At 41.9% G+C, this 26,466-nt stretch overlaps 1 pseudogene; it reads right to left on the reverse strand.

Moving 5' to 3' along the window:
* Positions 1-20,101: 20,101 nt before the first annotated feature.
* Positions 20,102-26,466, reverse strand: part of LOC116073640 — a 58,693-nt pseudogene continuing 52,328 nt past the window's right edge.

The following is a 26,466-nucleotide window of genomic DNA, read 5'->3' on the forward strand; positions in this document are numbered from 1 at the left end:
ATGCCTACAGTCGACATTTAATTAACATAAAACACTATAAAACACTATTAAGACAGGAGCTAGATTGGGAAGCTGGCAATTCCCCAGCCCCATGCAGCCAAATCCCCAGACACAGGTATGTCCTTCAACTTGTCTGGATGTTTGGAGACGTGCATGTCCTTTCCCGTTCCAGATCTGTCACCTTGGAAGCCAACCCCCACCAGCATCCTCTGGCAGACCCTTAGGGGTGGAGCATGAAGACAGGACTTGAACATCATATCCTTGTGTTTATGGCAAGGGCCATTGTTTCTTTGGCTGACACTAGGTCATTCTGGCAGCATGCCAAACCACCTCTGCAATGTTTAGGCCCAACCTAGAACCATGAATATCGCTCTAATCATCTTTCCTTGCTTGTATCTATCTGTCTGCTGTCGTCTTCCAACATAGAGTGCCCATTCTTCATTGTCCACTCTCCTTGTTGACCCAATGCCTCCTTGAGAGAGAAGACTTCTTGTTAAGGAAGTCTCGTGTGCCTGCCAGTTATCTGAATTATCCCAATGTTGGCTGATCCTACACAGAAAACAGAAGTATGTTTATTTAACTGCACTGCAGACTAAGCCAATGCAGTACCCTTAGCAGCTAAGGACACACTGAACTACATAAGATGCGGCTACCGTGTGACTGGGAAAGTCTTAGGTTCTAATGGGAGTTTCATACGCTGGCTTCACTTTAGTGTGATGTGGGGACACATTCAAAGTCCTCTGGAAGCAAAGACAGGACTGGTTGTCCTTCCAGGCAGGAATGACGTGGGACATCAAGAGACCCAAGGACCCTGAGAACAGCACTTCCAGCCAAGGTCTTCTGATGGTCATATTTTCTTGGCTATGGCTGCAAAATCATGGAGCTGAATGTTAAAGGGGCTCAGAAAGAACCTTCTGAGGCATTTCCTCTATAGCCTAACCTGGTTGGGGTTTCAACACAGGGTTTTACCGACTTGTTATCCCTTAGGAAATCAAGAATCCCTAAAGAAGAAGTTCATGGACTCTATGAGGTGCTATCTTTTAGGATTAGTTTTAGCCTGTTTCCCTGTGTCTGTTTCTCTCTGACTGTTCCTAACTCCTAGAAGAGATTCCTACCCAAGTTGACTGGAATCCAGAGATGGGCATCAAGGTTTACCTAGGGTTAAACTTCCACATGGGCACATTTGCTTTTCTCTTTAATTGAGCCAAGAAAATTATATAATTTTCCACAAGTTACTTTGTTGGAAAACCAGTGACTGGGTGGGGGTGGGAGTGGTGGGTAAGAGAGGAAACAGAGCAGATGGGAGCCCAAATCAACCCCAGAAATAGCCTCCACAAAGATACGGCGCAGCAGGGACATGGTGATTTTGAGCATTGGCTGTCCCGGGATAAGGTCTTATCTGGCTACTTCCTAGTTGACACCTGTGTCCGAGTGTTCATCTCTTCAGTGCTGTCTACCCTTCCTTCATGTTTGTTTCTACAGAACAGATCTTAAACCCCTGCTCTGTGAGTGTTTACAGTCTAATTAGATACACACTCACGGTTCATGTGAAACTAACCTGCGAAGTGTGGTCTATGGACATGATCTGGGCCTTACCTGGGAGCTTGCAAGGTTGTTGTCTTACAGGACCTCACTCTACAATTGATGAATTTATATTTCAATCAGGTCACAAGTGACTTTCTTGCACATTAAAATTTAGAAAATTCCACTCACTACTTGCCTCATGTGACTACATAGTAGCATCAGGTAGGGGATCTTACAAAATTACAAAAGATTGACAGCTCCTCTTGTAGGTATCCTCAGGTCATTGATGTGGAATTATCCAGGTCATCTGTGTGTCTCAAAACTTTAAGGTGAAACAAATCCTAAAAGCTATAGTCCTCCTCAATGCTTCTCAAATCTCTGGTACCTGGCTAGTCTTCTTCTCCAGTTGCCATCCATCTGGTTTCAAAATATGAAAGGGCCATGTGCTGTGGATGTAGTAGCAATGTTAAACGGATACAAACACTAGTAAGTGCTTACCCAACATTTTCTTTTAACTTGTCACAAATTCTTTACAGAGAGTCTGAAGACCCATAGTGGCCTTTGGAGCATCCTCTGAACTCAGTATAGAGGACCCTACACCCCAGTTAAAACACCAACAATACTTAACCCCATGCACACCAGCAGCCTGCAGGTCAAGGGTTCCAGAGACTATTGGACACAGACTTACCACACATATTTTCTGAAAGATGCTGTTCTTAGTCCTTTAAATCATTCCCTAGTAGCACTATTATGATATATTTTTCATTACCCCTTTTATGGGAACTCAATCAGCTACACTGAATGGTTAAGTAACTTACCCAAAGCCATAGTGTAGGTCATAGAGGCAGCAGGCTTTATCCCCAGGTCATCCAGCTTTTGGTCCTAATTCTGCTGCCCCACCCACAAGGACTTGTAGTAAAAGCAGGAGACTCCCCCGCATACCAGGCCTTCTGTCTTGTCCCTTGGGTTCCTAAATATACTCGATCACACTGTTCTGTTCCTTCTCCATCTCTTTGGTCTCTTCCACTTTTCTGCCTCCACAAAGGCCCTTGACATCTCTTCCCTCTCCTACCACAAACCCTCCACTTCTCCATTCTCAGGCAGCTCCCACACTTCCACTTAGGTGAACCTTCTAAACCTCAGAGCTGAGAAGTTTCCAATCTTTTAGTGGCTCAAACTCCATCACCTCCCAGTGAAAGTTTATATCCTGAGTACCATACACTAGTTACTCTGCAAGAGAGCTCTGCTCAGCCAGAGCCAGTCATCCTTCTCCTCTTCTTTCTTTTCATGCTAGGCATCCATGCAGAACCCTTTTGGTTGTTGACTGTGAGCCATCCTTTTATGCCTAAGGACTTGCATGCATACAGTACCCAGGGTGGAGGGCCTCTGTAAAAAGCTAGCTCTTTCTCCCCACTCAGATCTAGCATTGACTCTATCTAAAAGTCTTTCTAGATACACCCATCTCTCCCTTGGCTTCTCCAGTAGCATCCCAGAGACAGTACCAGAGCTCCCTACTTCTGTACTAGCATCTCTTGTAATGGAGGAAGGTAGTATCAGAGCTTTACTAAACTTCCCCAAATAACACAAATTCAGGACCATGGGAAATAGAGAAGTGTTTAGCTGTTTTGGAAAGGGTGGATGCTCAGCAGCAGCAGCAGCAGCAGCAGCAGCCATGTCTTTCCATCTCTCTGCTTCTTCCCTCTTCTGTGTCCTCACACGTGTCCTGCCCCCTCTGAACCTGATCAGGAAAGGTTCCATGTCCTTCTCTGGCCTCACTGGACCCAGTCAGGCTTTGCTGGGGACTCTGCCCTTTACTCCTGAGATTAGATGTAGGGCAGCAGGCACTGAACTATGGTCTAGCTTTCTCTTTCTGCTTCTTTGTTCTATGTGCCCTGGAGAGAATATTAAATGTGTATACAAAATATATGCTAAAATATTCATGGATATATTGGAAAGCATTTTTTTCTTTTTTTAAAAAGTTATTTAAGCCCACTTTATCTGAAATTAGAACAGAAGAAACAGACAAATGGGAGAAACAGAAGCATGCAGAACGAAAGACAATAAGTGATTAGTTGTGATTGATCACTTTGCAAAAGGTTGTTTAAAGTCCAGTGGCACTCAAACAAGCCAAGAGGATGGTGGACTCATTATTAGAGGAATATCGGTTTCTTAAAAACTGTATTTGTGTGAGTGTATGATGTGTTTGTGTGAGCATACATGTGCTGTGCATGCATGTAGAGATAAGAGGTTGATATTAGATCCCAGCATCAATTTATTTTCACCTTACTTTTTTGAGATGAGAGTCTCTCGTTGAATCTGAACCTCAGCAAACCAAAGGATCCTTCTGTTCCCACCTCTCCAGTGTGGGGACTAGAAGTGAATGCTACCAGTCAGAGTTGTTTTGTTTTGTTTTGTTTTGTTTTAATACAGATGCTGGGATTGAACTCAGGTCCTCACACTTATAAGACTAGCCCTTTCCAACTGAACCATTTCTCTAGCCTAGGAATATGCCTCTTTCCCCTTAATAGCTTTCTCTTGTCTTGTCTTTATGGTGGAAGGTCACAAGGTTACTCTGTTCTTTCTCCTCACTGTTACTTGTTTGTGTGTTCCATTATTTCTTGAGGCAGCCGGGCTTTAGTGAGCATGGAGGATTGGGTCAGAGTAGATAGATGACTGTGCTTAGCTTGCTTGGTGTCATGCATTGGGAAGTTGGGCATGGGGAGTCCTCGGAACAAGCATCAGGGAAGAGGAGGTGGCTAATCCCATCAGGTACCCTTGGTGGAAGCAGGAAAGGGAAGCCTATCTGGGTGGGGTATGGATTTTCATTTTATGGACTGGCCATGTGTACTCTTCATCTTTCTGTCATTCGGGCGTGCTACAAGATTTCTCTGTTGGCCTTGTCCACAGGCACTTCACAATTCCTAGTTCCCAATAATTCAGTCACCTACACTATTTTTCCTTCACGTCTTCCCTCCCATATTCTCTCTTCTCTTCTTCTCTCCTCTCCTCTCCTACCCCTGTCCTCTTCCCTTCTCTACCCACCCTTCTTGTTTTCTCCTTCCCTCAGCTCCCCTTCCTTCTCTTCTCCTCCTTTAGCCTTCCTTTCCCCCCTCCCATCCTTCTTTTGTCTTGTCCTATATTCTAGAAGTAAGTTTGCTTAGCAGGATACAGGGAAGAAAGAACAGAGCATGCATGCATGTGCCAGGAACCACCAAAACATTCTTTTTAACAATGTTAAAAAAACCATGAAGTTATAAAGGAATTGGTTGTTTTTTAAAGGCCCATATTTTATCTTAGATACAAATTTCAACCATAGGCAATGGACAGTCACCAAAGGATGCTAGCTGGGGACAGCATGGTCAGAATGTAGCTTAATAGAACCTGGGGCTGGAAAGAACAGGGAGCATGAGGAAAATGAGATTTTTTTTTTAAACATTTTTTATTAGATATTTTCTTTATTTACATGTCATATGATTTCTCCTTTCCCCGTTTCCCCTCAAAAAACAAAACAAAAAACAAAACAAAACAAAACAAAAACCAGACCCCCCCCAAAAAAACCAAAAAACCAACAAGAACAAACCCCTGTTGCCTCCCCGCTCCCCCTGTTTGCCACCCTACCCTCTCCCATTTATTGACCCTGGCATTCCCCTACATTGGGGCACAGAACCTTTACAGGGACAAGGGCCTCTCCTCCCATTGATGATCGACTTTGCAATCCTCTACTATACACATTCTGCCAGAACAATCAGTCCCACCTGTATAGTCCTTGGATGGTGGTTGAGTCCCTGGGAGCTCTGAGGGTACTAGTTAGTTCATATTGTTGTACATCCTAAGGGGCTGCAAACCCTTCAGCCCCATTGGTCCTTTCTCTAACTCCTTCATTGGAGACCCTGTACTCAATTCATTGGATGGCTATGAGCCTCTACATCTGTATTAGTCAAGTACTGTCAGAGCCTCTCAGGAGATAGCTATATCAGGATGGCTTGTCCTTCCTTCAGTCTCTGCTCCATAGTTAGTCTCTGCAACTCCTTCTGTGGGTATTTTGTTCCCCCTTTTAAGAAGGAATGAAATGTCCACATTTTGGTCTTTTTTCTTCTTGAGTTTCTTGTGGTTTGCAAGTTATCTTCCTATATTCTGGACTTCTGGGCTAATAACCACTTATCAGAGAATGCATACCATGTGTGTTCTTTTGTGATTGGGTTACCTCACTCAGGATGATATTCTCCAGATCCATCCATTTCCTTAAGAATTTCATAAATTCATTGTTTTTAATAGCTGAGTAGTACTCCATTGTGTAGATGTACCACAATTTCTGTATCCATTCCTCTGTTGAGGGACATCTGGGTTGTTTCCAGTTTCTGGTTATTATAAATAAGACTGCTATGAACATGGTGGAACATGTGTCCTTATTACATGTTGGAGCATCTTCTGGGTATATGCCCAGGAGTGGTATAGCTGTGTCTAGTAGAACTATGTCCAATTTCCAGAGGAACTGCCAAACTGATTTCCAGAGTGGTTGCACCAACTTGCAATCCCACCAACAATAAAGGAGTGTTCCTCTTTCTCCACAACCTCTCCAGCATCTGCTGTCACCAGAGTATTTTATCTTAGCCAATCTGACTGGTGTGAGGTGGAATCTCAGGGTTGTTTTGATTTGCATTTCCCTAATGACTAAGGATGTTGAACATTTCTTTAGGTGCTTCTCAGCCATTCGATGCTCGTGGATTGGCAGGATTAATATAGTAAAAATGGCCATCTTACCAAAGGCAATATACAGATTCAATGCAATTCCCATCAAAATTCGAACTCAATTCTTCACAGACTTAGAAAGAGCAATTTGAAAATTCGTCTGGAACAACAAAAAACCCAGGATAGCCAAAACTATTCTCAACAATGAAGGAACCTCTGGTGGAATCACAATCCCGGACCTTAAGTTGTACTACACAGCAATTGTGATAAAAAACTGCATGGTATTGGTATAGCGACAGGCAGGTAGATCAATGGAAAAGAATTGAAGACCCAGAAATGAACCCACACACCTATGGTCACTTGATCTTTGACAAAGGAACTAACACCATACAGTGGGAAAAAGACAGCATTTTCAACATATGGTGCTGGCTCAACTGGCAGTTAGCATGTAGAAAAATGCAAATTGATCCATTTCTATCTCCTTGTATAAAGCTCAAGTCCAAGTGGATCAGGGATCTCTACATCAAACAAGATACACTGAAACTAATAGAAAAGAAAGTGGGGAAGAGCCTCGAGCACATAGGCACAGGAGAAAATTTCCTGAAGAGAAAGCCAATAGCTTATACTCTAAGATCAAGAATTGACAAATGGGACATAAAGCTGCCAAACCTTCTGTAAGGCAAAAGACACTGTCAATAGGACAAAAGGGCAACCAACAGATTGGGAAAAGATCCTTACCAATCCTATATCTGATAGAGGGCTAATATATCCAAGGTATACAAAGAACTCAAGAAGTTAGACTCCAGAGAACCAAATAACTCTATTAAAAAATGGGGTACAGAGCTAAACAAAGAATTCTCAGCTGATGAATATCGAATGGCTGAGAGGAAAATGAGTTTGAGGAAGTTATGCTGTGAATGGGGTGGGCAAGGGGGCCCGAACTAACAGCTACTTTGGGGATTAAACCAGAGAATGCCAGATTGACAACGAACTAGTCTTGAGAGTTGAAATGTCCTAAGAGAGCTCTCTTCTGAGAAAGTACAAGAATGCCTTTCCTTAGCCTCTGACAACAGCACCCCTTGAGCTCAGCATACCTAAGGAATGAGAGTGGCCTTCTCCGTGCAGATGCCCAGAAACCCAAGGGTAAATTCTTGCTACAAATGACAAAGGAAAGAAAAAATTGCTCTGTGGCCAGTCACCTCTCAGTGTATTGGTTATAGGATCGTGATCCTGTTCACAGACTCATTAGTCACGTTTCTCATTCCTGTGAGCAAATATCCTATAAGAAGCAACTTTGGAGAAAAGAAGGGTTGATTCTGGCTTATAGCTTCGAGTACAGTCTATCATGATAGGGATGACATGGCAGCACAAATGTGAGGCAGCTTGTCACTATGCATCTGGAAGCAGGAAGTAGGAAGAGATGAAGGCTGCTGTTTGATTGCTGTTTACTGCTCATTCTAGGACATGGCCCATGGAATGAAGGCATCTATAATCAGGGTGGGCCCCCCTTCTTCACTTAAATGTTTCTAGAGATCCCCTCATAGACACACCCAGGAATACACTTCTATAGTGATTCTAAAACCAGTTAAGTTGACAGTTAAGATTAAAAATCATTAAAAATATGGGAGGAGTGGAAAGTGAATGTGCTCAGTGTTTGGGATGTGAAATTTCCAAATAATCAAGGAAAATATGAAAAAAAAATCCTAAAGAGTGATTTGCTCTTGTTGTTTTCATCAGAACTCATCTCTCTGAATCTCTAAACACAGTAGTTCATAGCAAATGAGAGAAAGGAAAGAAAGATGAACCCAAGTGATTTATATGGTAAGGACATCCCCATTTCCAACCAGTGGGCTTAATCCTTTCCTTTGCCTTCACTGAGATTCTGCTTTGCCTCCAGGTTGTGTCATGTTGCAGAACATATCTTGGACCACATTTTCTGGGCTGTTGTCCTTTAAATGGTGAAGGCAGAGTTCTTCTTTGGTCTTGCAGGCCCCTCTTCCCAGTGGTTGAATTGCTGAGCCCCATGGGGCTGAAAGTACTCAGCCCCATGTAAGTTGTCTCTCCTTTGTCTCCATATGCTTGGCTGGGTGAGTGTTCCTACACTTTCCCTCTTTCTCCTTGTTTATAGGCTCATAGTATGTTCACTGGCCCCGTAGTTTAGACCCAAAGTGATAGGCATAAGGACAGAAGTGGAGTGTTTGTCTGTTTTATCCTGAGCTAAAGCCATAGGTCACTATAAGGCTGTTAAAATCAACATTTTGGTCCAAGAGTTAGATTCTTACATGGCTATTCCACTGCCTTTTTCCATTACCTTGTGTGAACAACACTCTCAGGGTAGGGGAGGGAGAATGGAGAATGGGGAAAAGGGATGCTTTCTTGGAGTCATGTGTTTGAATACTTGGTCTCCAGATGGTGGTGCTTTTTGGGAAGGCCATCAAGCCTGTAGGAGGTGAGAACTCACCAGAATAAGTAGGTCACTGGGGAAGTGGGGATGGGGACTTGAGACTTTATAACCCAGCCCTTCTCTGACTCTGGACTGCAGTGTAGACGACTAGATGGCCTCCCATTCTTGTCATTATGACTTCCTCAACACGATAGATTGTATCTCATTGAACTGTAAGCCAGAATTGACCCTTCTTTCCTATTTTTGCTATTTTTCAGATGTTGTCACAACAACATGAAAAGTAACTGATTCAGTTATTCCTGGGAAGATTGTAACTATTTCTGAGTCTCTGGTGACACTAACATCAAACTAGCCTAACCCCTACCTAAGTCTGTAATAGCTATAGATAAGAAATATGAGCACCACTGTAGGTACTTGACCAGAGCCGACTGGTCAAGGCTCTCTGACTTCCTTTACTTATTAGAGGCTAGAGCCCTTTCTGATGCACACAATCATTCTTTGTGCTTTCTTTGACCTTGAAGCTCAGGGTAATATACCCCACAGTCTTGTGTTCTGGCATTTTGATCAAAGGAATTATGGTGGGGGCCCCAATGTGTTGGCCAGTCATGATGCCATCAGGCCCTGTTGTTAAAGTTTTTGACTTACATCAGGGTTAGGAGACAATCTAAACAGATAAAGGAAATAGAAATGGGTTACAATAGTATGTGCCTACTGTGTGATTGGCATGGTATTTTTATAGTAATATAGTATCTTTTTCAGATCAGGAGGCACCATGACAATGTCAAAGGCTCCAACTACCCTAGAGGGAAAAGCATGGATTGGAGGAAAGATTCCAAGTGCTTATCTCAGCTCTTGCCTTGGTGGTATATGAACCTGAACTGTTTCTTTACCTTTTTGGAAACAAAGTGGGTTTAACTATGTAGCATGAGAGATTATCTATAACGTGGTTTTCAAAAAACAGGGGCATGATGATGCATTTCAGACAAAGGCTTTGTTCACTAAGGTCCTCAGTACATATGCAGTCAGGGCTTGAGTTTTCTTTCCTTGTACAGTGATTGGCATCTAGTTGGTGAAGGGACAGATAGGGAAAGGCCACCCAAAGCCACTGTATTCATGGGGTCCCCAGAGGACTCCTACTCATTTCCAGCTACTGAAGAGTGTCCTGGCCTCCTGAGATCCAAATTTTGCTAAGTCATTTAGGAGTTACATGCCTGCCAAGGAGGTGCCAGAGGCGCAGAACTCGCTACACACTCTTATGAGTGTGAACTACACTTCTCAGGTACGGCGGGGCTGGCAGGACTATTATAATATTTGGTGTGATGTTGCCTCCTGCTATCACCACCTTGCCCTCTCCTCTTTCCCGAGCTGTGAGAACAGGAGAGGTGTTATATGGTTCATATGACTGGGCTGTATTTGGGGGTCCACAGAAAAGATAGAGACATGCCTTGTATCTTCATGAACCTTCCCTACTGTGGAAAAAGGCTTCTGAAAGGTTTGGGGGTACGGGGACCACCCACCATTAACCCAGACATGGAATAGGTATTTGTTAGTGGAGCTTTTTCCATCTAAAGACAGTATTATTTTTGTCTTCCATAGATACTCAATAATACTGGATTGCTTTTCCCAGTATTGTATGGAGAATATTTGTCACCCACCAATCATAGACCGGTTTACCTATCTTGGAATTGAATCCCTGTTATAGGAAAACTCCAGCAGGCAAGAATGACGTTGGCTGGTGTCAGGTAGAAATGCCTAAAGCCAGAGGTTCCCAGGCCCTACAGTTCTCTGGGTAGCCTGGTGCACTGAAGACTGTGCAGACTCCCCCCTCACATAGTCAGGTTTGATAGCCTAGAGAGGACTCAGGCAATGGGCATGTCACAAGCTCCTGACGCTACAGGCAGGATTCTGGACTGGCACTTCTCCACCTGCCATTTTATAGTCACATGGGAAACCTTACACTCTTCCAGTGCTCCCAGTCTCAACACCAAGGCTTCTGGTCCACTGACCTAGTGTGGCTTCGGGATGGAGATATTTTAATTTATTTGCAATTATCATACAGAGTAGTTTCACAATGCCATTTCCAAGTAAAACCTGTTTTTGTTGATCCCCCTCCTTTCTTCCCTCCCATTGCTCCATCCCATATTTTATCCTTCTACCCCCAGGAATCTCCTATTCTTATGCCTAATTGTTCTATTTGCCTCACTGCGTGCGCACACACACACACACACACACACACACACACACACACACACTGCTGCCTTCTTCAGTATTCCTTTCTTTCTCTCTTGAGTTTCCTGATCTATACTCACATGCATATCTATGTATATAAATATATATGCATATATGCTGGTATCCATACATTGAGAGAGAATATGTGGCATTTGTCTTTCCTAGTCTGGTGATCTTGATTAATACAGTAAGTTCCAGATCCATCCACTTTTCTGCAGATTTTATAATTTTGCCTTTCTTAACAGCTGAATAAAGTTGTACTGTGTCCACACCAGATTTTCACAATCACTTACTGGTGGGTGTCTAGACTGATAGGTAAAGCAAACATAGAACATTAGCATATTTTAATCTTTTTTATTAATTAATTTAATTATTCACTTTAAATTCTGATAAAAGCACCCCTCCCTCCTCTCCTCCTAGTCCCATCCTCCCACCCCCTTTCTCCCTCATCCTGCTCTCCTTCTCTAAGGATACCAGCCCTCCTCCCTGGGTACCAGCCCACCCTGTCATATCAAGTCTCATCAGGACGGACTAAATGCATCCTCTCCCACTGAGGCCAGGCAAGGCAACCAAGTTAGGGGAAAGGGATCCAAAGCCATAGAACAGAATCCAAGTTAGAGATAGCCCCTGCTCCAATTGTTGGGAGACTCACATGAAGATCGAGAGGCACATGTGCTACACAGGTATTGGGGTATCATGCTCTTTGGTTGGTGGTTCAGGGTCTGTGAGTCCTCATGGTCCTAAGTTAGTTGGCTCTGTAGGACTTCGTGTGATGTCCTCCACCCCTCCAGCATCCTCAATCCTTCCCCTGACTCTCCCTCAAGACTCCCAGAGCCTGTCTAATGTTTGGCTGTGGGTTTCTGCATCTGTCTCCATCAGCTGCTAGATGAAGTCTCTCAGATGACAGTTGTGCTAGGCTCCTGTTTGCAAGCATAGCATATTATCATTAATAGGGTCAGGAGTTAGCTCTCTCCAATGGGATGTATCTCAATGTGGGCCAGCTATTGGGGTTGGCCATACCCTCAATCTCTGTTCCAGTTTTATCTCTGTATATCTTATAGGCAGGGAAAATTTTGGGTCAAAGGCTTTGTGGGTGAATTGATGTCCCCCTCTCTCTACTGGAAGGCCTGCCTGGCTACAAGAGGTGGCCACTTCAAGCTCCATATACTCCCTTCTAGGAGTCTCAGCTTGAGTCATTCTCCATCCCCTTCCAGGAGGCTCCCCCATCCCCAGGTCTCCAGCTTGTCCCAGAGATGCCCTTAAAATAAATTAGTCATAAAGTACAGAATAACCATGCTACAATTCACAGGCTCAAAGAAGCTAAATAACAAGGAGGACCTAAGGGAGGATGCTTGAGTCTCACTCAGAAGGGGAAATAACATCATTGGAAGCAGAAGTAGAGAGGGGACTGGGTGGAGGAGGGGTGGAGTGGGGAGAGGGAGTGTGGTGGGGAATGGTGAGCCCTCATGGTCCTAAGGTATGGGGAGAGTAGCGGTGGGGTGAGAGGTCTGGGAGAGAGAAGGGAAATCAGTGTTGAGTGGCATCTCTGGGACAAGCATCTTTTAATCTTACTGTGTGTTTTCAATGTCAGCCAAAGTTGAGAACCAGTGACTTAGCATCTGAGTCTTCCCTTACAAAAGCCTAAGCCATGGTTAATAGTCAAGTTCAAATGGAAAGACATCAAATGTTACTCCCATAGTATTCATTGCCCAATGTCTATTCATGAATAATTATAAAAACTGCCTCTGAGAACTCAGACACCCTGACCTATTGCTGACATCCCAGTCCCACCTATAACCTTAGACTAAGTGAATTGATTCTTTCTTAAATTCCTTCTTAAATCATCACTCAGACTCCAACTGCAGTGACTCATGAGTCTGTACAGTTTGTTGTTAACAGTCTCTAGAAATTTATTCTCAACTCTCTTCTCTATGCCACCCCTATTTTTTCTTAATGTACTGCCTCAATTCCATATGGATTATGGACCTATTTAGAGTTGTTATAGAGCTGATTATAGAGCTATTAACTAAACTCTAGGTGAACATCAGTTGGGAATATTAGCTAATCTGACTCCTTAGGGCCCTCTTCTTCCAGGTAACCAGGCCAGCTCCCAGCTACATACATGTTAATACTAACCTGTTGGGTATGTAGACAGGAGGATAGCCTCTGTGTTTGCTCTGATGCCACCTACCTTAAACAAACAAACAAACATGTTTTCTCACTAGCCACTATGTAGCTCAATGAGTAGATTACTCCAGTGAGCCCCAGAAATCCTTCTATTTCCACCTCCCCAGCATTAAAGTTGTAAGAACGCCCCACCACACATGGATTTGGTGACCAAACTCAGGTCTTCATGCTTGCAAGAGAAGTGCTTTATCAACTGGTATATATCCATGGCTCCTTAAGTCTCAAGTTTAACTCCAAAACCTGTTTGATTTTGTGTGGGGTCCATGGATTGTATAGACAAATTGGTGCAGGGGAATGATATGACATACAAAGTATCCCACAAAGACCTTATACTCTTCTATTTAGGTCTTTGAAATTATTCCATAAAGTTTTAGACTTTTCTCTGAAAGGTCTTTACTGTTGCTCAATATATACATTCAATGAATCCCTTAAGAATTTATTTGTTCCTAGTTCACAGACTCTTAACATATGACTTTGGTATATTGATTCTTGTTAGTAAACATAATATAATTTCCTATTTATTCAAAGAGACCTCTCTTTAGTCTTTGGGAATTTCAAATATAGAATCCTATAGTATTTATTTCTTCTTTACCCATTATTATGCTTTTGTTTCTGTTTTTTTTTTTTACAGGATTAATTAAGATCTCTGATGTCCAATAAAAATTAAACAAAAGTGCTACTAATGAGGTTATATTAGTATTATATGTGGCATGAAATTGAAAAGCAAGATTATGTGTGGAAAGAAGATAGACTAACAAGAAAAGGAAAAGAGAGACAAAAGAGGGGAGAGGAGAGGGGAGAAGAGAAGAAGAGGAAGCAGGGGAGGAGAGGAGAGAGGTAGAGGAGAAGGAGAGTGGAGGAGAGGAGAGAAGAGAAGAGAGGGTAGAGAAGGCAGGGGAAGGCTGTAGAGAGGTAATGAACAAAGAAATGTCATGCTTCGTCTTCTAAGAAATTTAATGAATTAAATGCCACAATTTGGGAATGGCCTATTTTTAGATATTGAAGTGTACATTTCAAATGAGTTTAAAACTCAAGAGTGGCAGTGGAAACACCCTTGCTTTCTCCTGAACCACAAGCATTGACCATTCTAGTATCAGGTCAATTTTTTTATGTTATTTGCTATAGCTCTTTGCAGGTTTTTCATTCTCCTCCAATCAGGTATGGCTAGTCCCCTTCAGTTCCTCATGGCTACCTTGCACGCTACCCATGACATCTCACTCTTTATCGATGCCTTTTGTCCCATAACATTGCAATTCTTACAGGCTAAGCTTTCCCCACCTCAACAACATTGAATTTGGTTGAAGACTACGATCTACGATATATTATGCCCATGGAACAATTGCATGGCAGGTCCAAGCATTGACTTTGGGCAGTATCAAAAGTTTCTAATATCCTTTCTGTTGCTTCTGCTGCTTCAAAGAGAATATGCCCAGAAAAGCATAGAAATCCCAATATGGACAGCCTTAAATCTGACCTAGAAGTGAAAACCAAACTTAGATGAACAAGTGTAAGCCCGTCAACCTCCATCAGACTTACCATTTTGCCAAATTATATTATGGTATCAATAGTTCACCAGGGCTCCTAATGTACAGATAATGTCTTCATTTGTGAATAAAAATGAGTCACATGGAAGTCTCTCTCTTCTTGCACTGTGGGGATGAGCATATGTTTATGTCCCTTAATCTGTGATTACATAAAGTTGATGCTTTCTTTAATGTAAATCAGGTTTGCCTTGATGAAAGGAATTTTATTCAGTCACGATGTGTTCTGGTTTCAATGGATTTCTTGATTTGGTTGGCTGATTTTCTTTGGAAATTCTGTTCAATGCATCAATGTTTATGAATGAGATGTCATGGGATTCACTTCTCTGGAGTTGCCCTTGTCGAGCTTGGTAGCAAGGTTAAGGCAGTTGTTTTTGGTTTTTTTTTTTAATACCCTTTATTAAATTTGTTCTTTGACAATTTCATACATCTACACAAAGTATTCTGATTACTGTCACCTAAGCCTCTTATCTCCCTCCTATTCATTTCATTTTCTGTCATCTTTACAAACCCTGCTCTCTCATTCTTGTCTATTTTGTTTTGTTTTGTGACCCACTGAGTTTAACCAGGGTCATCTGGGTAACCAGTAATTTAGAATGCTCTGTTGGAGTATGGTGAGTTCATAAGTGGGTATACAACTAAAGACAGTATACTGGCCCCTATGCAAGAATTCACTGAGAGCCAGTACTTAATCGGGAAGGAACAGGACCAATTCGTTAGTGACAGTTGACAAGACCAGTCTTGTAATAGGTCCATAGGAGGCAACAACTGCTGCCATAGTTAGATTTTGAGTGCACTGGCTGTGCCATGTCCAGAAGAACATTTCATAGTGCTTTTCCTTATATTCTGACCCTTATATTTTTCCCTACCCCCATTTTCTGAAAAATCCCTGGAACATTAAAGGTGGTGGTATAAATGTCCTCTTTAGGACAAGCACTCTATGACTGTGCAACATTCCTAACCCCTCTCTAAAAATGTGCTCTGCTTTTGTTTCCACTTAAGACTTTACCTATGAATAAGTTCTATCAATACTTTTCTTTCTGGGCCTGGGTTCTTTCACACAGCAAATTGGCTTCTAGACTATGGCAGCTAGCAAGATATCTTTCATGTTTAAGGTTGAATAATAACGCATTATAAACCTGTGCCGCATTTTCTCCACCCACTCATCCCTGGATAAATGTTAAGGCTCCGTCTACTTCTTGGCTACTACAAATGGTGGTGCAGAGGAGCTGAGTGCTGAGTTATTAGCAAAGAAGAGCACATCTGTGGCATGTTGGTGCAGCTCTATTTTCTTTAGAAACACTGATACTGTTTCCCAGAATGGCTGCACACTTCTCTATTTTCTGCTCTCTTCTTTAACTATCCATAAATGCATTTATGTGCTTTTATTTGTTATAACAGCCATTCTAGAGGGTGTGAAGTCATCTCAGGATGTTCTCCATGTGCCTGATGATTAGTCCTGTTGAACACTCACCTATTTTCTATTCAGGGTTTTTGACTGCTCTTTGATCAACTACTTTTTGATTTTTAATTATATTTTGCTGTTGAAATATAAGATTTCATTATAAAATATGGGTAATTAGCCCCTTATGGCATATGTACTTTATAAGTACTTTCCATCAGTCTGTGTATTGCCTTTTCATTGTACTGTGGTTTTTTGATGTTGTTATTTTTGTTTTTTGCTGCACAGAAGGGTCTTGGTCAGCTGTGGTCCCATTTACTTATTTTCCCTTTTGTTGATTGAGAATTTGGTGATAATCCCCCATCCCCAAAAGTTTTCAAGGCCAATGTTCCAGAACTTTTGTCATGTTCTTTCACAGAAGTTTGATGGGCTTAGGCCTTACATTTCTGACTTTAATCTATTTTGTGTACCTCCTGAACCTCACACACACATAGAACATAGTCATATTCTTTTGTGTGGGAGCATCCAGTTTCCCAACTCCACATATTGGCCTTGCTTTCCTCCATGGACTCTCTCTGGGGCCCTTTATAAACAGTAGTTTACCACGTGGGTTCAGAACTGGTCTTAGGCTCTGTATTCTATTCTGCACATCTGTTTCTATTTTTAAATTTTATGAAAGCATCATGTAATTTTAACTCAGAGAATGTGATACTCCTAACCTTTTATTTTAAATTTATTATTGCTATGATAGTTGAGGTTTTCTCTGTGTGTGGTTTTATAAAAATTTTATTACTTGTGGTGGTTTGAATAGAAATAGCACCCATAGGCTCCTATATTTGAAGGCTTGGTCATTGGGGAGTTGAACTATTTGACAAGGATTAGGAGGTGTGGCCTTGTTGCAGTAGGTGTAGCCTTATTGGAAAAAGTGTGTCACTAAGTATGGGCTTTAGGGTTTCAAGTGCCCCACCCAGGCCCAGTGTCCCTTTCTTCCTGCTGCTTGCAGATCCAGATGTAGAACTCTCAGCTCCTTCTCCATCACTATGTATGCCTGCATGCTGCCATGCTTCCTACCATGCTGATAATGAGCTTAACCTCTGATATTGTAAGCAAGCCATGTTTAAGGCTTAAGCATGTTTTGTTTTAGAAGAGTGACTGTGGTCAGGGTGTCTCTTCAGAGCAATAGAACACTGACTAAGACAGTACTAATTTTCTGTTTCTATAAATAATTTATAAATATAAATATTCAGGCTTCCTGGGAACCTGAAGAAACTGCCCAGCAGCTAAAAGCACTTGATGCTATTAAAGAGAACCCAGGTTCAGTTGCCAGCACCAGTATTAGGTGGATCACAACCACCTATAACTCCAGCTCCAACGCATCTCATATCCATGGATCGTCTCTTTGGAACTCCATGCTTGTGCACATGAGTGGTATGTGAGTACATGTCCCCAAACATAGGCACCCTTAAAATATGTAATTACATAATTAAACATTTTAAAAACAGGTCTTGTAAAATCGTTCCTTTTATAGATTGAAACCGTCTTATAAGTTTTAAAGTGCTTAAGACTTTAACAGCTTCTTAAATAATCAGACTTGGGTTGCTTGTGATGATCTGTACCTTATTTTAGTTTTCCTCAATTTTTTTTTACTTCATTTCACCCATATCTTATTATTTCTTTTCTTTGACTAACTCGGAATGATTTTAATGTAAAACGTATTTCAACTATTCATGTTTGTTATCTTATTATAGATAGAGCAAATAGCTAGTGTTCTAACTGTATTTAAAGATACATATCATGCAGTGGTTGTGTGCCATATGCAATACTTGTCTATAAGGTCAACTTTTTACATCACTGTTTTGATTATTGACCAAACTTTGACTGGTTACATTTTTTTTTTTTATTTTTCATGAATCTTATTTTTTCCATTTGCTAAACGTTGCCTCTATTTAGGTGTTTCTGAGTTTCTAAGTTATAGTTCTGTCTAGCTTTTGCTTTGTATAAACACATACTCATTTCCACATGCTCACATAGGACAGTCCGCTCATTCTGTCTCTGTGGGTCTGTTTTTGCCTTCTGTTGTTTCTGCTCATCCTGCAGCGGTGCTTCTTTTTCTTATGATTCTGTTAATCTGGGGTGTGATCACTTTTTTTTTTTCAGAAAAAAAAATATTGTGAGATGCCTTTGAGGCTAAGTACAAAAATCCTATCAGCCACAGGGAGTCTGCTCTTAGCAGCCAAGAGTCTAAGTACCTTTTAAATAAAATCCACAGCTTAACAGGTTTTAGCCATCTATCCAGTGTTTAGTTGGATTGAAAATACACATCATGGATCGCTCCTTCACTGTTCTGAAACTTTTCTTGTCAATGTCTGTGGGTGGGCTGGGCTTACTTTTGCATACCCCTCCTCATTAAAGATGCAACTCCTGATGGTCTTGGACTTACATAGGCACATCACTAATCCCTCCACATAGAGAATGGGTTATTAAAACAAAGTTGGGCTATCTAGATTTTAAATAGTCCCAGGTTAGAGAGTCCTCATTTGTTGTTTGTATGGATTCATACCCTGTTTTAGACTTTGCCTTTATTTGCAATGCTTTCCAGAGGAGTTTTAAAAACAAGTGTTTAAGTCATCATTCTTACTCTTTTGTGAAGGTAGGTCTAGTGTACACATCTAGCTCCTGTATCAACAGAAGCAGAATGTGGACTTAAGGAATATTTTTGAGAGAACATGCAACATTTAGAAGATGGTGTGGATTTGTGTGCTATGGGGAGGAGACAAAACATGATAGAAACATAAGTTCAACAGCTTTTGTCCTGAGCAACTGGCTGACTGGTGGCATGAATGACTGCGTTGAGAAAGACGCAGGGAGGAGGCTAGAGCTTGGAAGGACAGAGGAGGAGGATTATTTATATAGATTGAATTGTAGTATCTATTAGGCCATCAGCTGATAAAAGATGCAGTTTTATATTCAAGCAAAGAAGGGGGAGAGAATTATGATAGCAATGAAGATAGCTGATGAAGTAGGAGAACATCCCAAATATTTCAATAAAAAAGTTACTGAGAACCTTTGAAGAAAACAATGATAACTAGTCACCAGGTTGAACAGTAGCAAGGCCTTGAGAAGAGGCCAGAGGGATACCAGCTCACAAGGTGCAAGAGTTGATGAAGAGGAGAGGATAATTGTAAATCATGCTTACAGCATTTTCCCACAAATAGATGTTGCAAAGAGAGAGACTTTGTGCTGAAAGGGACTTTTGTTTTAAGGTTATAAGTATGGAGTAACTTTCATTTTCTTCTCAGATTCCAAATATACACCAAGTTAAATATTTAGGAGTCAGGCACTAAAGCCAGTATCTTTGAGGTAATGAGTAGACATGTGTCTGGACTGGGGACTTGCAGTGTGGGTATGTGGAGGAGGGTAACTTTGATTGACATCTTAAAAAAGGGCTGAGGCAAATGGGTATAAGGTCAATTATTAAATGTGATGGTTTGTACATGCTTGGGCCAGGAAATAGCACTACTAGGAGGTGTGGCCTTTTTGGACTAGCTGTGCCACTGTGAGTGTGGGCTTTAATATCTTTGTCCTAGCTGCCTGGAAGTCAGTATTCTGCTAGCAGTCTTCAGATAGAGATGTAGAACTTTCAGCTCCTTCTTGCACCATGCCTGCCTGGATGTTGCTATGCTCCTACCTTGATGATAATAGATTGAACCTCTGAACCTATTAGCTAGCCACAATTAAATGTTGTCCATATGAGAGTTGTCTTTGTAGTGGTGTCTGTTCACAGCATTAAAACCCTAACTAAGATATTAAGGAAGTATGTAAGATTTGCAAACATACCTTTCAAGTACAATTAGTCAGCTGCTTTTTGCTTTATCCTTGCTCAGTTTCTCAAGTGCAGATGTTGAGATGGGAGGTGCTGTTAAACGGATAAGGTTTTCCTTCTTTGTTTCTCTCTCTCTCTCTCTCTCTCTCTCTCTCTCTCTGTCTCTCTTTCTCTCTCTCTGTCTCTCTTTCTCTCTCTGTCTCTCTGTCTCTCTGTCTCTCTCTCTCTCTCTCTCTCTCTCTCTCTTTCTCTGTCTCTCTTCTCAGATGGCCTGTTACTGAAATGTTTTCTCTTGTTGATTCTTAACTAGCCAGGCATTCCACTGCACCACTTTTGACATCATCTATGGTTTCATGAGAGTGGTGGACACCCACATTGCATCCCAGAGACTGTTATAGTACCCAGGATCTCCTAAATAGTTCTAGAAAATTCTCTGAATTAAGATCGGTGTCATATCTGCTGGGCAGTGTCAGGAATCTTATCAAAAGTGACATTTCCTTTTAATGTTTAATGTTCTGCTTTTACTTTCTGTCTCTTGGCAGCTCCTTGAGGGCTTTGGTGGTCAGGCAGAGACAGAGGGCACTACTTCAATCTGGGCCTCTCTCTTCTGGGTGGTCAGTTTCACTGTAATCCTCAGACCTATCTGATCACAGGTTGCCTTGGCGATGTCATCACTAATGACATTTTTTGAGACAGAACTAGGGGACTGTTCTTGGGGCCTAAAGCAGATATGGTATTAACTCTGTCTCTGGTTTACCTCAAGTATACAACTTTGATCTCATTGGTGTTGAACTTGGATGGGATGACAGAGGTAGCTGGTGCTAGACAGACCCGGATTCTGGACTACAGAAGAAAGTTACACTGTAGCCTCTTGGTAGACAAAGGCCAAAAAGCCAGATAAGGATTTTCTAAGTGAGCAGATGACAAGAGACACAGACAAGAAGGAGGTGAGGATTTTCCTAGAGTGACAGCTCATGGCATCAAGATGGTGAGGATATGCAAGGAATAATGAATGATGAAAACAGATCAGAAGGCTGGAGAAGCAGTGTTCTACACAGTGTCTGGAGTGGGTGTGTAGGACAAGCTGAACTGGAAAGGCAGAGAAAGGGGTGTGAAGCTGTGAGGCTATTGGCAATGATCAGTCTAGGATTTGACCTCAGGAATTTGTAGGGGGGTATGGATCAGATAACAGGAATTGAGGTCACCAGTATCTAATGGTGATTACAGAATGGTAGAAAGCTGATAAGCCTGGCACTCAGGCAGGAAGTCACTGCAATTGAACTATAGTGAGAGTTTCCATCTGATGACATGCATTTAAAGTACTTTAAAAGGTTGTATTTTTATTTATGTGTGTGTATGTACATGTGTGTGTACGTGTGTGCATGTACCACAGAGGCTAGAAGAGAGTATCATATCCCCTGGAGCTGGAATTAACAGTCAGTGAGTGTTGGAAACCAATCTGAAGTCCTTTGGAAGAATAGTATTCTCTAAACCACTGAGCCATCTCTCTAGCCCCATACAGTATACTTTTTACAACACCACATGCTCTCATCTATATGTGGAATCTAAAGAATGAACTCATAGTAAAGAAGCAATGAGGAGAACCATGGAGACAGGATCTGGAGTGAATGGGGAACCAATGGACGATGTTGACCAAAGGACACAACATTCAATAAGTTGAGGAGAACCATTCTGTAACAAGATGATTATAGTTAATGGTAATGTGTTATGTTCTGGAAAATTGCTGACAGTAGATTTTAATTATGCTCACTGTAAAAAAATATTAAAAAACAAGATTAATACATGTTAACTAGCTTGCTTCAGCTATTCCATTATATATACATATTTTGAAACTTTATAATATAGATCATATATAGTTTTTAATCAGTTGAATTAATTAATTACTACTGTCTTGAGAATGATCTCACTATATAGCCCTTGATAGCTTGGGAATAACTGAAGCAATCTGGACTTTAACTCACAGAGATCCACCTGTCTCTGCCTCCAAAGTGCTGGGATTCAAGGTGTGTGCCACCATGCCTAGCCAACTAATTGATTTGTAAAATAATTTGAAGGCAATTAATTTCTATGTATAGGCCAGAAATGAAAATAACAATTTTGTGTTTAGTAGTGGGGTAGCTGGTGGAAGGAAGAGTAAAGTGGGAATACCTTAATCACACCACCTGAAAACCAAGAAATTTATGGATAAGAAAGAAAGGCCAACTTCTAGTAGATATCTCTGGGAGAAGAGGACCAAACATCACCACTAACATGGACAGGCCATTTAAAGATGCATCTACGAACTCTCGTTCATGCCAGACTTGGGTCCACAGAGCAGATGTTAGATAAGCTGAGTAACCAAGATTCCAAATGGTCCAGCTGAAGAGGACCCTGAGAATTCTAAGGCAGGAGGCATGGTGTTCTACTGTCTGGTGCCTCTGCAGCTGCCCCTTAGGAGGAACATGAACAGCTTAGTTTACAACTTCAGTCTACTAGACGATGGGTTGTTAGGCAGGCTGCTGGATTACAGTAGCAGTAGGAGGTGAGTGAGGGGAACATGGATGGAGCAGAGGCTGAGGTTTACCACTAGGGACACAGAGAGCTCTTTGAGTCCTCCTCACTCTCTTTTTTTATAAAAAATTATTTTAATCTTATATGTATGGGTGTTTTGCCCTGCATTTAATTCTTTGTGCCCTGTGTGTGCCTGGTGCCTAAAGAGGCTAGAAGTGGGTATTGTCTCCCTTTGAACTGGAGCTACAAATGGTTGTAGCCACTATGTGGACGCTGGAAATTGAACCCTGGTATACTGGGAAGAGCAGCCACTTAACCACTGAGCTATCTCTCTAGCCACAAGTCTTCCTGACTCTTAATTCCAGGGACTACATTTCTTGTTTTTCTGCTCTCGCACAGTACCCAGCAGAGTGTTGCACCTAGAACAAATGCTCAGTAAATAATGGTTTGTTAAGGAAATGATTTGCATGTCATGTCAAGGATTATATGGAATACTGGTTATGATAGATGGCTAATTATGTGGTGATAGTGACAAATGAATTGGAGCTGCAGACATCTGGCATCAAGTCCCTGCCTGGATATAGTCTAGCTTCGTGTCAAGCATGACATTTAACTATGTCCCTCACTGAAAAGTGAAGAGAACTATTGTCACTGCCTGGCAGAGATTTTGTGTATAAAACTCAGAGTGAGGCTGAGGATGCATTCAGTACTTAGCACTCATCATAGACCAAGCACTGTATCTCCCAGGAGCCTATAATTCAGAGACTAAGCCATCTCCAATTTGTACTCAGTGTCGACCACATACTGAGTCCTATCCCCCCCCCCACAACAGCCTGTGATGGGAGTACTAAGTCATCTCCACTTCACAGACATGAGGCCATCAGGGCTTCACTTCCTACCAAGATGTGTCTGACCATGTCCCCCCTCCCTTTTTAGTCTCCCCTGAAAGTAGACTCCCTCAGGTTTGTGGTTCTAGAAAACGTTTACCGAGCCCTCTGTGCTTGGCCATTTTCACATGTCCCTTTTATAGCTAAACCACAGTGCCCACATTCGTATGAGCTACCACTCATGGACTTCTGTTTCATGTAAACTGAGGTTGCTAACTAGATGGTCACCTCCCGATGGCATGTCAGCCCATGGCCATCTTCCACTGAATTTATTATCCTGGTCCCATAGCTGAGGATGCTCTTTCACTCTGTTGCTGTGACAAAACAGTCTGAACAAATGTGAGGCAAGGATCTGTTCCGTCTTACAGGTTATAGTTCATCGCTGAAGAAGATGAGCAGGAACTTGAAAGAGGAACCACTCCTGCTGGCTGGCTTGCTCCCAGGTCCATTCTCAGCAGGCTTTCTTATAGAGTACACCTATTGAGGGATAGTACTGCTCCTGGAGGTATTGATCCTCCCACATAGCAACCAAGGAAATTTCCCATGGACACGCTCACAGGCCAAAGCCAATCTGGGCAATTGTGACTGTTCACAGGTGGCTCTTAAGGCATGTTTGTAAAAACCAACCAGAGCAAACATTATACATATCAAGGTTCTAATGCCTGATGTTGATGCCTGAGGCTTAAAAAAATCCTTCTTAATTCTCTGATTTTATGTGTGCATGTACATACATGTATTGTGTGTCTGTGTGTGTGCCTGAGTATGTGTGCATGCGTGTGCATGCATATATTGATGGAGGCCTCATCTGATGTTCCATCTGAGGTCACTATTGATCTTGATTATTTGATAAGAGTCTCTTACTGGCTCGTAGTTTGCCAATTGGGCTAGTCTGTCTGCCTGGAGAACCCTTATGATCCTTCTGTCTCTACCTTCCCAGCACTGGGATTACAGGTATACACCTTCACACCTGACTTTTTACTGGGTGCTGGGCAAATAACTCAGGTCTTCATGCATACTAGGCAAGCACTTCAATGCCTCCCCAGCCCAGTCCTTAATAGTTTTTGTCAGATACCTATATGAATGTAGGATGCTTCATATCTAAACTTTGTGCTGATTGGTGGATATGTATGTGCATCTTTGAATACAAGATTTACACAGTGCCCAAGTGGCTACATACACAATGGACTAGAATGAAACCCATCCATTATCTAATTACATATTTTTAGATTTCAATTTCCTGGGTCTCACCTTTAAGCTATAATATCAGATGTCTGAACTCAATTCTGTAAGTTTTCTTTAACTATAGATTCTCCAAATTTCTGGAATGCGAGGACATGACCAATATAGGAGGTCCTTGTTATGTGTGCTCAGATAAATTGCCAATTAATTCAATTGGTTCTCACAATGAGACTAGGTAATAAGCAATATTATTCCTCTTTTGTGGATGAAGAAACTATGGCTCAGAACAGCTAAGCAACCTGCCTCTGGTCACACAGTTACTGAGGGAAAGAATAGAGAGGCCTGACAGGGTCCCACTGAAAACCAGTGCACACAACTCTCCTCCATTGCTATCACTCTGTCTTCCCAAACTTCTGCCTTGGCAGTAATGAAAGATATATATTTTTGTTTTAACATATTTCTCATCCTGCCTATTCACGAAATGGACTGTCTCAGGTTTAACCATGTCAGAGGAAAATCCTAAGGCTATTAGATCCAAAATCTGTCTCCAGCAGCCCTTCCTTTGGTAGGCCCATGTTTGGCTGACTTTAATTTGTCATTCATTAAGCCTGGGGGAATGGAAAGAGAGACATCTTTGACTTTGCAGGAGCCAGAAGAACAAAGTTATTGCCCATCCTCAGCGTAAGCAATTGGGCTGTGCTTGGGTTTGAGAGTCTGGCAAAGGTTCAGAGCTTTACATTTTCTGTGAAGCCATTGCCCATTCCTGTCAGGAGATCAGTAAATTTTGAAAGAGATTCCAGGACTGATGGGTGACTCACAGACGCCTGGAGTCCACGGAGGTTTGATTGCACAATGCACTGTCCAGATGAAACCCTGTGTTCTCTGTGTTGTGTGGATGCTTGCCATCAACCCTGTAGGAGTGGGTGTGGAATGCTGATGGACAGGAACACAGAAAGTCATAGAAAGGACATTTAGAGGTGTCTTCAGAAGGTTTCCTGAGGTGGGTGTGACTTCCTTTAAGTGAGAATCAAATGCTGCTGAGATAGAGTTTATATACCTGCTTTATTGTGGTACACAAGGGAGACCATGCTGCCTTCCTTTACTGACCTCCATTTGAGTTTTCTTACAAGTCATACAGAGACAATCTCAATAGGACAGACTGTAGTGGAACAAGATGCTGTCATGCAAATAGCATACATCATGTATTGTAGGATTTGTGAGTGTATCTATGTGTATATTCATTTGTATGAGTACAGGTACATGGATGTATGCATACATGTTTACATGTATGTCTCTGCATGTGGAGTCTAGAGGTTCACACTGAGCTTCTTCCTAGATTGCTTTCTACCTCATTGTCTTTAAATAGGGACTCTCACAGATCATTAAGCTCACTGATTACAGTATACTGTCTAGTGATAGAACCCCAGGGATCCTTCTTCCTGATTCTACCTCCTAGCATTGGGATTACAAACACATATGTGGCACTTAAACCAAACAAAACCTACCTCAGGAAACCTTCTGAAGTTTGGTTGTTGGTATTGGAATACGTCCCGTGGGCTCATATGTTTGAATGCTTGGTCCCCAGTTGGTGGAACTGTTTGGGAAGGATTGGGAGGTGTGGCCTTGTCAGAGGAGGTGTTTCACTGGAGGTGGACTTTGAGGTTTCAAAAGCCCACTCAATTCTGTTATCTGACTTGTAGTTGTTGCCTTAATGTGTAGGCAAGCTCTCAGCTACTGCTCCAGGACCATGTCTGCCTGCCTGCTGCTATAATCTCTCTATGATTTTCATGACTCACCCTCTGAAACTGTAGGCAAACCCTCTATTAAATGATTCCCTTTATATACTATTTTGGTCATGGGTTCTCTTTACCTCAATAGAAAAGTAACTAAGACATGGCTTCTGGGTATTGAACTTGGGTCTTCATGGCTACATGACAAGAACTTCACTAAGTACAAGAAGTTTAAATGCCAAACTATTATGCTACGAATCTTCAAGATCATAATCTTGTCATTTTTTTGGATAGCTATGAACACGCCAAAGGCAACAGATGGAATAAAGCCACCACTCCTTTTCTGATCATTGATGACAG

This window comes from Mastomys coucha, unplaced genomic scaffold, assembly GCF_008632895.1.
Source record: "Mastomys coucha isolate ucsf_1 unplaced genomic scaffold, UCSF_Mcou_1 pScaffold23, whole genome shotgun sequence".
In the NCBI taxonomy this organism is placed as follows: Eukaryota; Metazoa; Chordata; class Mammalia; order Rodentia; family Muridae; genus Mastomys; species Mastomys coucha.